Source organism: Musca domestica, unplaced genomic scaffold (assembly GCF_030504385.1).
Source record: "Musca domestica strain aabys unplaced genomic scaffold, Musca_domestica.polishedcontigs.V.1.1 91, whole genome shotgun sequence".
In the NCBI taxonomy this organism is placed as follows: Eukaryota; Metazoa; Arthropoda; class Insecta; order Diptera; family Muscidae; genus Musca; species Musca domestica.
This window is the reverse complement of record NW_026712439.1, coordinates 2,290,495-2,304,027: the sequence shown is the minus strand read 5'-3', so window position 1 is coordinate 2,304,027 and position 13,533 is coordinate 2,290,495.

Genomic DNA, 13,533 nt, shown 5'->3' with positions numbered 1-13,533 from the left:
GTTTCATTTCTTTTAATATGTCCCCCCTACGGTCCACTGCTCGGCGCATTCGGCGTTTCACTCCCATCGGCGGTGCCCCTCTGAGCTAAACATTGGTCCAATCGAGACGGATTTTGCAGCCATTACAGAAATATACAGTCCATTATTATTGATGTACTTTCGGTTCTTGCCTTCTATGCTCGTGTGGAAGAAGTAATCACCATAACATCATCTGCATCAACATCATTATTATCCCCATCATCATAATATTCCTTTATAAACAAAAGGAAGGTGCAGTGCATTTTTATTGTTGTGAGCCCGCGAAAACAAATAAACAAAAATATTACAATAACAAAACGGCCACTTTACAACGCGTCGCGGAGTTCCCTTTTTCGTTTGTGGTCAAAGTCCAATTGTCGTGGACAACAACATCGAACAGTGCAAGTGCAAAAGAAAAATAATTTGGAAGAAAGAAAAAAAAACAGTGAGTTTGGCGCATTCTATTTTGCATGAATGTTATCACTTTTTGTTTTGTCACATTTGTGTTGTGAGCTCATGTTCGTGTGAGATAAATAAAATAAAATCTAACAACAAATATAAGCATCAATTCTTTTAGTACACGTTGCATTGTTCGGTGTTCAATAATCATACACAATTATATTCACATATTTATGTTAGTGACATATTTATGCTTTACTGCTTTCTCGTTGTTTGTCGTTCGATCATACACACACGCTGTATACGTACATACCCTTATTACTGGTAGCCGTCGCTTGACCGTCAGTAATAAACATACATACGTTGATTGTTTGTTCTTCTTTGTTACGTGTACGCTACACCACTCGGGTCGGTCGATTGTGGTTAAGTAACACGTTTGATACAAAGTTAGAAATTGTTTTTGAATATTATATATAAGTGTGTGTATGAATAGTTAAAAATATTTTTGGACAATTTTAGTAACGTGCACCCTATATTCGGCACATTTAAAGTATTGTGTTAGTCAATTGAACGCAGACAATTTTCTTGGTGTTGAATCAATTTTATTCTAAAACTGAATATTTTCGTCGATATTTTGAGTTTTTTTTGGTGAAATATTTTGATTGATTTCGCATTTATTATATTTTGAACAATTAGAAAAAAATAATTTTGGTAAATAGTTTTGAATATTTTACGCTGATTCAAATTTTCTTTAGTTTTTTGGAAAGCTTTTTGGACAAATTTGTCGTTTTTCTCTACGATTTCGGTAAAAAAGATAATTTTTGGAATTGAATTTCGTTCTTTAATTAATAATTATGTCGCAAAATACGTTAGTTGCTTTCAATTGTAAATTGAAGATCCTTTACAAAGTCATAGAGTTTGTTAGAAAACTAAAACTTGAAGATCTTGACTTCTTCGAATTAGAGGCGCGTAGCTCTAATTTAGAAAATGTATGGAAAGCAACGGATGAGAGTTTCGAATTGCGTGAAAAGTATTTGGAAACATCGGGTGCAGCCACCCAAACGGATTTTGATACCGTTTACACAAAATATGAGGAAGCTAGGGAAAACTATATGCGTTGCTTAAGTGGTTTAAAAAACAGGCTGTCTGAGGTTAGTCGGTCGAAAAAGTCCTCGTTGAACTCGTCTCGTAGCGGTTCATTAGCATCGTTATCGCAGCATCCACGTGATATTCCTCCAGAAGCACAGTCTCGCGATGTTGCTTTAATAAACTTGAACTCTTCCACTCATACTTCTCGTGAAGTTGGTGTTCAAGCTAGTTCCCCAATATCGTCTATTGAGGATCCTAGTGTCGTAAAGAGTTTTGTTGATCCTCCTCTAGAAGACAGTGTTCATAACCTAGCTTTGCCTCCTTGTGATATAGGCGTTTTCGAGGGTAATTTCCAAAATTGGCCCACGTTTAGAGATTTATTTAGCGCGGTCTATATAAATAATTCGCGTTTGAGCGATATTGAGCGCCTTTGTTATTTAGTGCGCAAAACCAGCGGAGAAGCTCGAGAAATCGTCTCGAGATTCCCTCTGACCAACCGCAGTTTCATTGTAGCGTGGAATGCCTTAAAGGACGAATATGATAACCCTCGGTTACTCGTCCATACTCATTTGAAATCTCTTTTCGCGCTTCCTGTTCTCGAAAAAGAAAGTAGCTCTGGTTTGAAAATAATTCAACGCGGCATTAATGGACGTCTTTCGGCGATGTCCATATATGACATTCCTACGGATCATTGGGATCCAATTATCGTTTTCGTTTGTCTCCAACGTTTGCCAAAAATCACACTGACACTGTGGGAGCAACGTGTCAAAAACAAAACTGCGATTTCTTTGTGGAAGGACTTGGATAGTTTTCTGAGGGGAGAATTCGTACTCTCACTTGTCTTCACGATATGATAGAAGTTGAACCATCACCAAAATTGGTTGATCAATCTCGTTCTTTTTCGTTATCTCCTCGGCAGTCATATCGTTCTTGTTGCTTGTTTTGTCCCTCTCATAGCCATCCACTTTTTGAATGCCCTAACTTCAAAAATATGACCCTTTCGGCAAGATTTTCTACGGTGAAGCGTCATCGTTTGTGTATAAACTGCTTGCGCAAGGGACATGAGATAAAAAATTGTAGAAGTCGTCGTCGGTGTGTAATTTGTAATCGGAATCATCACACATTGCTTCATAGAGATGCTTCAACAACAAATAGTCCAAGTCCAATGGCAACACTTCCAAGTTCGCGTTTGTCAGTTTCGGCTCCACCTTTTTGTCCCTCAAATAGTTCCCCAATTACTAATCAATCTACCAATTCAAATGCATCTCGTTCCCCCACATTGGCTGGAGATGTAGTTCGACAGGCATTTCACGCTGCGCAGAATCAATCGGTTCTTTTGGGCACTGCCATGGTGAAAGTTGTTCATCAAGGTGGTTCGTATTCTGCTAGGGCGTTGATAGATCCGGCCTCTGAGTCCTCTTTCGTCACAGAGCGCCTTCAAAAGAAACTTAAGCTTCCTATTTATTCGTCCAAATCCACCATTTCGGGTGTTAATTGTTCGCTTGCGGCTACATCAAAGAATGTTTGTAATATTGAAATCAGAAGTAGCCTGGACCATTCATTGTCCCTGAAAACTTCAGCGGTCGTGCTAAATTCGATTTCAGGAAATCTACCCTCGCTTGCGGCCTCTTTCGACCTCAGAAATCGACTATCTAATGTTGTATTAGCAGATCCTCAAACGTTTAAGTCGAGTCCAGTTGATATTTTGATAGGAGCAGACTTGTACCCTAGAATTATTAAAGATCAGAGCTTCCGCTTTTCGTCTGGTTCTCTGCTTGCTCAAAATACAGTCTTTGGTTGGATTGTAACTGGACCACTTTCGTATCGAAAAAATCGCCTACTTGAAACTACGTAAAGCATTTCGTCGTGGTAAATATATACACAAAAATTTTTCGAAATTGAAGTCTAGTATTGTAAAGTGGCCACAAATGTACTCGTTTTTCAGAACAAATCCGTCACTGCGGATTTCACAGACTCGGTTTTCGTTTCAAATCCGTAACTGCGGATTTCTTGGAAGTAAAATCCGTAACTGCGGATTTCGTGGAACTAAAATCCGTAACTGCGGATATCGTTATTGTATCGTGAAAATAGCCCATAACTGTGGGTTTTGTTTTGAACTTAAAACGTTTTGCACAAGTCCGAATCCATAACTGTGGGTTTTTGGTGACTTTGAACTATCAATTTGTTTATAATTTATATTGTTACACCATCCCAGGATGCTGTAAGGTGGCCGGCTAATGTTTAAGGAAGAATTGTCTCCATTTATTTGAAATGGAATCGTGGTGCAGTTTGTTGCAACACTTATCGTATTGTACATTCGTTGAAATCTGTTTACTACTTCTTATTGCAACATTGATATGTCAATGTCAGATTTCAACGAATTGGCGCTAAAGCTTCCACCTTACTTCAGGCGGTCTTGGTGATTCCGTCTTTGCTATCGGTTGAGTGTTTGTGCTCAACGTTGTAAACATTACACGTTCGTGTGTAATTACTAAGGTAAATTTGGTTACCTATTGATTTGAATATCAATAAAGAATTTATTATTTAACTTGCAAGAAACTAAAACGATTGTGTTTTATTTCTATTTTTCTCTCCCCCTTTATCGGAGCGCAATTTCGGCGCACTAACAGTATGTTTTTTTAAAATTATATTTAAATCGGATCAGATTGGGATATGATTTTAATAAGAACCATTGACCCACAACGCCTTAGGCTAACACTAAAAAACAACACAACAATTGATTTGAAATACGCTTATTACGGCGAAGTATGTTGCTATCTCGAATTCACTAATTGCAATAGAAATGCCACTCAACTTCAAAAGATTGCAGTTTACTGCACGCTTGGTATTTGCTATGAAATAAAAAAATCCGAAGGACAAAACTTTCGTGTATGTATGTCATGTTACTGCTTTTCTAATGGTTTTGGTTATTTACGCATTAAAGTAGTGCAATAGTTTTTTTTAATTTTTAAATTAGTTTTTTCTTACCAACATATATTCGTAAATAAAATTTTGAATGCATATAAAATCAAAAGGGGTAGCGAAGCGCACCGGGTTCAGCTAGTATAATATAATATAATATAATATAATATAATATAATATAATATAATATAATATAATATAATATAATATAATATAATATAATATAATATAATATAATATAATATAATATAATATAATATAATATAATATAATATAATATATATAATATAATATAATATAATATAATATAATATAATATAATATAATATAATATAATATAATATAATAATATAATAATTTATAATTTACAATTAAATTATTAACCTAAAATGCAACTCGTCATTATTTCTAATAATTTGCCATCATACCTTTTTATTCAACTATGAACTTTCGTTCAAAGTTAGCGATGGCAAATTCTAACGAGTATTATCTGTCAATTTACGCGGCTCTTGAGACATCTTGGCTTTCTCGTTGCTTTTTCTTCACTTGTTTTACGGATCTTCGTCCTAACAACATCTCTGCAACACCAATTGTCCAACAAGGTAAATATTAGTTCTTCGGCTAATATAAAAACATTAATAAAACCGCCAATTTTTTATTTTAAAATACTATTTTTCCTGTGTTTTATTTTCCTTTAATTTCATTTACACTGCTCCGCAACATTTTGGTCACTTCGAACCGAGATACGGGCTTTCCAGCAACAACAAAATTAACCTGGTTCTCCTTTTTTCATCTACAAGGTTTGACATCGTCAACACAACCATCCAAAATCATCAACTCTCGCCAATCATCTCATCATCATCATCATTTATTTAAATAAATTCATCCACTCATCACTAAAAGGTACGTACCGTCATTTTTACTGAGCATACGCGAGTGTTCGATAAAAAATATTCTCAAAAAAGTATTAAATACGAAACAAAAACAAATACAGCGCTTAACTACGGTCGTTCGTTTCGTTTGCTTAAGTGTCCGTCCGTCGGTAATTCGCTTTTTCGTAATTTCCAACAGTGCCGGTTTCTTATTGTGTGTAATAATTCTCTTCAAGAATATTACACTCAAAATACATTTGCACATATTCGCTCGTATTTACGATATACACGTAAAAAGAAATAAAAAGTGTAGTGCAAATAAATAAGCAGTGATCTGTGATTTACATTGTTGTTGTGATTGGTGCTTTTGTGTTTTTCAACACAAAAGAGAATTCAAATTACAATAACAACATACTAGTGGTTAATACAACAACAACAATACGATCACATATCAGTGCTGTATGCTTGTGGTTGACTGACTTGTGTTAGGTAGTCAGTAACCACCACACCGTGTAATAGGTGTGTTCATTGCAAAAAGTGAAAATTGTTTATTAGGTCTGTTCGGGCCAAAATTGTAAAATAATTTTTTTTTCAAAAATTTTAATTTTTCTTAAAAGTTTTAACGACTCTGTTGGAAATTAATTATATCGTTATTGAATACACCCTACATTCGGTCGTTTTGTATTTTGTTATAATAATATTCGTTATTATATATTATAAAACGATTTTTATATACTTTATTTTGAATATTTAAATATTTATAACAATATTTTTATTCATTCTTGATTGCGATTTTGGTTTGTAGCGTGCATTTTACAGTCCGTGCACCCTACATTTGGTCATAAATTCAAGAAAAAATTAAAAATTTACAGATTTTTTGCGGTTTTTGGGTAATTTTTTCTTGGTTTTTAAATTATTTCTGTTCGGAAATAATTTTCTCGTGTATTATTCGATACACATAACTTAATTTTCAGTATTCTTCGATACATATAAACAAAACAACGTGTATTATTCGATACACAGTGAAAATTTATACGATTTCACTACATCGAGAAAGAGTATTTTATATTTTTTCTCATTTATATCAAGTGTTTTCTTTTTAAAGCTTCGCTTAAAAAGTAATACTTTGTTTTGGTGTTGCATTTGTTAGTATTCGCTAGCAAATAAAATAATTTTCCTGAATTTAGAAATTTTCTACAAAATTTACAAACATTTTGTTTCTATTTTACTTGATTTTCATCCAGTAAAACTTTTTTGATTATTCAAAATGTCGCTTTCTACTCTTGATTATTTTATCAGATCAACTGATGCTATCGTTCAATTCGAAAGCAACTTCAATGCTCTTCGAGATGAAGATCTAGATATTTACATTCTTGAAGTTCAATCTTCTGAAGCTAAGTCGCTATGGGATAAAGTGAAAGATACGTATGACAAATGCCTTACTTCTATTAAACTTGCTGGCGAGGACCAAGAAACCGACCTCGAATCAGCACAATGTAAATATAATGCTGCTTTTAAGGCATATGTCAACGTAATTGCATCAACAAATAGAAAATTGCATCAGCTTCGTGCTTCGCAAAAGCCCTCCAATTCTTCTTCAATCCAATCTCTACGTTCAAACTCTGATCATTTATCCCAAACAAATCCTCCATCGAATTTGAATTCCAACTTCTCTAGTACTCCTAGAAGAGATGCCTCCCATCCTGATGATATTCTCTCGTTGTCTGGTGTTTCACACCAAACGGGAAGGTCAATTGAAGTTTTCGCTTCAAATGACAATGTCATGCATAGTTTAAATCTTCCGCCTTGCGATATTGATGTTTTTAATGGTGATTTTCATTCGTGGCCTACATTCAGGGATCTTTTTTCGGCGGTTTATATCAACAACAGCCGCCTTAGTAACATTGAAAAACTATGTTACTTGCTGAAAAAAACTAGTGGTGAAGCAAAAGATGTTATTTCAAAGTTCCCTTTGACGCATAGAAGTTTTGATTTAGCTTGGCAAGCATTGAAGGAGGCATATGACAATGTCCGTATATTGGTTAACAATCAACTTAAATTACTTTTTGATCTTCCGGTTCTTGACAATGAGTCATCTTCGGGTTTAAAAAATCTTCAGCGGGCAATCAATGGATGCATATCGGCTATGGCGATCTACGACGTTTCTACGACCGATTGGGATCCCATATTAGTCTTTTTATGCATACAAAGATTACCTAAAAACACCGTCTCATTGTGGGAACAGACGGTCGAGAACAAGTCGGCATTGTCATCTTGGAAGGATTTGGATCATTTCCTTACGGAACGGATTCAAACCCTTACGTGTCTCCGAGATATTCGTGGCATAGATTCCTCTAGAAAATCTGAAAAGAAGGTGCGAGCTCATTTTACTAAGACAGCTCCTTCTGTTAATTCTTCTCATGGTACTTCAGGTAGATTGTGAGTTCTTTGTCCGAAATCTTTTCATCCTTTGCGTTTGTGTCCAGAATTCAACAAATTATCAGTAGAAGGTCGCTTTTCAGTACTCAAACGGTTCAATTGTTGTATTAATTGTCTTACGATTGGTCATGAGGTCAAAAAATGTATAAGTAAACATAACTGCGGTAAATGCAACAAGCGGCATCACACCCTTTTACATCGTGCGATGTCCAATCCTGCAGTTCCCGTTCCATCAACGACTTCTTCGAGGTCGATTTCAAACCAACCTTCTTCTCAATCTAGCAATGCGAATCCAAATCTTCCCTCGACTTCGTCAGGTGTATCGCACTCTGCCAATAGGCAAGTGTATCATATTTCGCACAACAAAAATGTTATATTAGGTACAGCAATGGTTCATTTAATTCATCAAGGTGTAACATACCCTGCTCGTGCCTTGATTGACCCAGCTTCTGAAGCTTCCTTCATTACTGAAACCTTACAACGTCGTCTTGGTATTTCTACTACGTCGACACAAGCTACTATTTCTGGCATTAACCAAACCTTGTCCACTACATCAAGCAAATTGTGTTCGTTATGCATAGGTTCTCCTATCGATACATCAATATTCATGGAATTGTCAGCATTAGTGGTTCCCGCTATTTCTGGCAATTTACCATCTTTTTCACTTGGTGGTGACTTAATTTCCCGTTTGCCAAATATTCGTTTGGCTGATAGAAATTTCTATGAATCTAGATCAGTTGATCTACTCCTAGGCGCTGATTTATATCCTAGAATTCTTCTTCGAGGAATTCAATCCAACATTTTAGGGTCATTAATGGCTCAAAATACTGTTTTTGGCTGGATCATTACTGGTCCAATTCCCTCTTCCAACATAACGGTATTAACTACCACATTAAATTATTCCGAAGATAATCTTAACAAGACACTTCTTCGATTCTGGGAATTGGAAGAACCCCCAAAGCGCGCACTTTTGTCTCCTTCGGACAAGTTTTGTGAGGAAAATTACAAAAATACAACGTGTCGGGACTCAGATGGCAGATATATTGTCAAACTTCCCAGAATTCTCAGGTCAGCTTGGTCATTCCAGGACCAATTGTTTACGTCAATTTTTCCGTAATGAGGCTTCCCTCATTCGAAAACCACAAATTAAAACCATTTACGATGGGGTGGTCCGGGAATATTTAGAATTAGACCACATGAGACTGGTTTCGACTTCGTCAGCAAGCTCTACGGTTTGCTACCTACCTCACCATCCGGTTATTAATCCGGATAAACAAACAACTAAATTGCGTGTGGTTTTCAATGCCTCAAACAAGACTTCTAATGGAAATAGTCTAAATGATATTCTTTATGTCGGCCCAACTCTTCAGTTGGATTTAGTCCTCCTTATTCTAAGATGGAGACTTTTCAAATTTGTTTTCAACTGCGACATAACACAAATGTACAGACAAATTAGAGTAGATCCTGCTCACACCCCCCTCTAAAGAATTGTTTTTCGGGATTCTCCCAACAAGTCGGTTCAAGACTTTGAACTTCAAACCGTAACATTCGGAGTAAATTGTGCTCCATATCTTGCCATTAGGACTTTACTACAATTAGCCGATGACACAGAAAATGAATTTCCATTAGCTGCACATATCCTTCGGAAGTGCATGTACGTAGATGACGTCTTAACCGGCTATCACGATTTGGAGACAGCGCACAAATCTAGAGACCAACTAATCGGTGCTCTATCTTCCGCCAAATTTGAATTACGTAAATGGACAGCCAATGATCGCAGTATTTTACAACCACTTCCTTCAGATCTTCTTTACGACGCTCAGCTTCTAACTTTCGTAGAAGCTAGCAGTTCAAAACCGCTGGGTATTCGTTGGAATGCACAGCTGGACCATTTTTATTTCAGTGTAAACGCGCTGGAACATCGATCCAAATATACTAAACGGGAAGATTTGTCAACTATCGCTAAATTATTTGATCCAGTTGGATGGCTAGGACCAGTTATAGTGGTCGCAAAAATAATTATGCAACGTATTTGGCTCGACAACATTGGGTGGGATGATTCGCTTCCGTCTTCGACGGAACGTGAATGGCAGAAATTCGTTGAATCCTATCTTGACGTCAATTTGATTTCTATTCCTCGTTGGGTCCAATATTCTCCGAATTCCCAAGTCGAACTTCATGTCTTTTCTGATGCCTCAGAAAAGGCATACCCGGGGGTAGCTTACATTCGTGTTATAGATTCAAATGGCACCATCTTCACAAATCTGCTCTCATGCAAAACAAAAGTAGCTCCGCTCAAATCTATTTCTTTACCTCGTTTAGAATTATGCGGTGCAGTGCTGGCATCCGAACTTCTAAAAGGCATTCTAAACGAGATTGATATTTCTTTTAACAAAATTTATTGCTGGACAGATTTAACAATTGTGCTTTCTTGGCTTCAAAAAACGCCATCAACATGGTCTACTTTCGTAGCAAATAGGGTCTGTCGTATTCAGGAGAATATTGGGCAAAATAAGTGGTTCCACGTTCGGTCTGAGGACAATCCTGCAGACTTGGGCAGTCGGGGGCTTTCTCCTTCGGAGTTGGCTTCATCACAAATTTGGTGGCATGGGCCACAATGGCTAGGTCTTGATAGTTCAAAGTTTAATATTCAAAACGTTTCGCTTGATACTGTTGTCGAACTTCGCCCACTTAAAAGTCATGTAACTTTTATACAAAACTATGAAGATATCTTAAATCGATTCTCTTCCATAGATACGGCGCTCCGCGCCATTGCATGTATTCTAAGGTTTTTCTATAATACCCATTCTGCTCATCGTGGCAAATATCAGTTTGAAGGTTCCACCCCTAATAATTCTGAAATCCAAGCAGTCAAATTCCGTCTGGCTGCTTTAGCTCAAAAATCATTCTATTCTGAGGAATACTATGCGCTACTACACAAAAAGCCACTCAATTCGAAGAGTTCAATCTTATCCTTAAATCCATTTCTGGATGAAACAGGGGTAATGCGTTTAAACGGACGCCTTGCACAGTGTCCAACTCTTTCCACTTCTGAACGTCATCCAATTTTGTTACCATACCATAGTAGATTCGCAGAACTTTTGTTGGAACAAATTCACATAGAATCTATGCACGGAGGAACCCAATTAATGCTTCGCATTCTTCGTCTGGAATATTGGATTCCTCGTGCTACTTCGTTGATTAGAAAAACAATAAGACATTGTAAAATATGCATTTTAGCAAAAAAAACGTACATGTGCACAAATCATGGCATCTCTTCCTCCGGAGAGAACTATTTTGTCCAGACCTTTCTCTACTACAGGTATCGATTTCGCTGGACCATTTGATATCAAATCCTTTACAGGTAGATATTGCAAAATTACAAAAGGCTATGTTTGCGTTTTTGTGTGCTTTTCTACGAAAGCAATTCATTTAGAACCATCTTCCGATTTATCCACGGAAACATTTTTAGCAGCCTTTTATAGGTTTATTTCACGCCGTGGATGTCCCAAGACTATATTCTCGGATAATGGTACCAATTTCGTTGGTGCATCTAGAGAGTTAGAACGAGAATTTAAACTGGCATAAAATGACATTCGTAATAAACTCCGTTGTAAGTTTCAATACCAGGAGCTTTCCTGGAAGTTTAATCCAGCCGGAGCTCCACATATGGGTGGACTCTGGGAAGCTGCTGTCAAAAGCTTCAAAACTCATTTTCGAAAAATGACTAAAAATCTTAAATTTACTTTTGAAGAGTTTTCGACAGTACTAACAAGAATAGAAGCTTGTTTAAATTCTCGTCCTCTCTGTCCTATGAATGATAGTCTTGATGATACGGTGGCGCTTACGCCTGGACATTTTCTTGTCGGGTCTCCAATCCTTGCTCCCCCAGAGCCTGTCATAAACGAATCTCCTTTGGATATCGTGAACCGGTATCGAAAACTGAAAGCGCTCTCTCAACAATTCTGCCTTCGGTGGAAAGATGAATATTTAAAGAGCCTCCGCCATCGCTATAAGTGGAAATTTCCGCAACGCGATATTCAAACGGATGATTTAGTAGTTCTTCGACATGAACAACTACCTCCCACTTCGTGGAAACTCGGTCGCGTCGTTAAAGTCTATCCGGGAATCGACGGTCATGTTAGAGTCGCGGACGTGAAAACGGAAAACGGTATCGTAAAACGACCCGTAGTTAAGCTTGTCATTCTGACCGACCAAGAATAGATAGTTGTTCTCTCTTCACTGCGCCATCTCCATTTTTTCGGAAAACTTGAGTAAGATGGCCGCTTCCCTCCCAATTGTGGATGACAACATCCCAATGTCGGATGAAGAGAGAGAGAGAGAGAGTTTGAAGACAACAATGTGGCTCCTTTGAGATCACAAGACTCGGCTTTTAAAGAAATTATCGAAGCTCCTAATAAGGACACAGCTCCGGGTCTTCAAGCCTGCCAAACCAGCTCATCGGCTGACAAGAAGATGGTTGCTTCTCCTCATCGGGAGATGAGCAACTGTGACTCTCCCCAGCACCGCATCGGTTGTCTCTCCTCATCAGGAGAATTGCACGGCAACTGTTGTGACCAATCCGGGATTTTCGTCCCAAATGGCGGTTGACAGTTGACCCTTCCGGTACTTCTGCCCAATGATGAAGAAGTAGGACCCGCCTCTCCTCATCGGGAGTTTGCACGGGCGCGTTCTGCTTCAACTTGGACTATTCCTTCGGCGTCTCCCCATCGGGAGCTTGCACACGCCAATGATGAAAACACAGCAAATGGTACGGCCACAATTCCTTGTGGTAATCGACCAGTGGCAGGATCTAATCGTCCACAGGGTCCGAAATGCCTAATGTGCATGCAGAGGCATTTCTTGAAGGATTGTCCTGATTTTCACAAGCTTCCTTGTGAGAAAAAGATTCGTTTTGTGGTCCAGAATAACTTCTGTTCGAATTGCTTGACTCGTTCCCACATTCTCAGAGATTGCTTCAGTATTCGACGATGCAAGAAGTGTGGCAGTAACCACCACACACTTCTTCACTCCAACCAAATATTGCATGGAAAAGTCCGCCCTTCGGGTAGTAGAGACTATACGTCTCGTGCATTTAGTTCGTCGCCCTCGTCCAATTCAATTTCGTCCGCTAAAATAAAGACCTCTGCTAAACGTCCGTCTGTTCGCTCTCATCCGATATCGTCCGCCCCTTCGGGCGCCGTCCGTCCGATAGTTCAGTCCATACAGCCCATTGTGACTCTGGGGCCTACAATGGTGGTACAAATTGTTCTTCCGGACAGAAAAGTACCAGTTCGAGCGCTATTGGATCCTTGTGCTGGACATAGTCGAATTTGCTCCACGCTGACTAGTAAACTCCAGCTCAGCTCCTTAAACGTTGGCCAGGATTTGTTCTGCCAACTGACTTTATAGTCTTTTCACGACCAGACGCAGCTGCTTCGTGTATCCGCACTTAGCATGCCCTTGAGACATGTGGTCACTCCCGCGCAATCTGCTCCAGACCTAATAAAGGACCACTATGCTGGTATGCAACTAGCAGATCCCGAATTCTACAAGTCCGCTAACATCGCACTAATTCTTGGTCCCGATGTGTACCCGAAGGTTATTAAATCTCAAACCCATTCGAGCCCGGGGTCCCTTGGGCTCAACTTACTATCTTTGGTTGGGTGGTATCCGGTCCTTGCCCACTGTGAAGTTGCCCGAGATGATCGGCCTAAATCGAGACCCATGGTCTAAAATTTGTTGAAGGCAATCTTCTATTGTCTTCATGGTTCATCGACCATCACTTGTTTTT